This window comes from Belonocnema kinseyi, chromosome 2 (assembly GCF_010883055.1).
Source record: "Belonocnema kinseyi isolate 2016_QV_RU_SX_M_011 chromosome 2, B_treatae_v1, whole genome shotgun sequence".
Lineage (NCBI taxonomy): Eukaryota > Metazoa > Arthropoda > Insecta > Hymenoptera > Cynipidae > Belonocnema > Belonocnema kinseyi.
Genome location: NC_046658.1, coordinates 12,715,576 through 12,716,704, shown reverse-complemented (window position 1 = coordinate 12,716,704; position 1,129 = coordinate 12,715,576).

Genomic DNA, 1,129 nt, shown 5'->3' with positions numbered 1-1,129 from the left:
GTTCATAGACTTTGCCATGAGTTAAAGTAGAATATTAAAAATGAGCAGAGATTGGAAATTAGGGTGCACTTCCTCGCTCACTAGCTCAGCCTTTAATTATCAAAAGATCATGAAATAGGGCTTATTCGACGAGGAATGTAATAAGATTTCCAACGCTTTTTTTTAGAAATTATTATATCTTCTTTAGTTCCGGATATATATTTCAGAACAAAATTTCATAAACATCATGAATGGAAAATTGAAAAATGAGTAATTTAAAAAATAGTTTATATGATATGCAAGCATTTGCGGCATTTTATTCTGTATAAATCTTATAATCTAATAATTATACTAAAGGACACTATTTTAATTGTTCAATAATCGTTACATTTTTTGATAAAAGGGCCGCTTATTGTCTGCTATTACTAAATCAGTTGTTCATTAATGAGATACGAAACTTTTATCATTAGCCTAAAATAAACATGTAAACGCATGAGATATCTTGCATTACTTAATATCACACAATGTAATCAGGTTGTGCTTAATTCAATGGTGGCCACCATCTTCTTGTTGAATATTTATCATACTCACTTGAAAAAGTTATTTTGTGTTAACTTAGTCAGCTCTGAACGCATGTAACAGCAATCATGATGGTAATTTTTTTCTACTTATTGGTACGTATTTCAAGAGTTAAACATCTTTGAAAAATGGGGAAATTTCGCATGATTTCTGCTGCTTTCTTGAAATATTCTAACACGGTATAATTTTGCATTCATACAAATAGAAAGCAAACTAATAAAAATTTTCAACTCATTTATTACAAAGTCTTTCTGATTTAATTTCAGGGTTATATTAGGCATGCGAAAAATACTCTGCACGTCAAAATAGTCAAATCCGCACCCCTGATGGTTTAATAACAATCATGATCAGGTAAATTATTTCAAGTGTATACAAACGCCGATACTATATGGTTAGGAATTGTCTGAGTTTGAACACAATTGGGAATATTGATTTTACTTAACCTAAAATGCCCCCACAATTATGAACTTTTTGCCCCGGTTCGTTCTGATAACATTGTACAGAGGAAGAAACATGCATTACAAAATTTAAAATTAGTGTAGTATCACACTTAAGATTACCAATAATACAG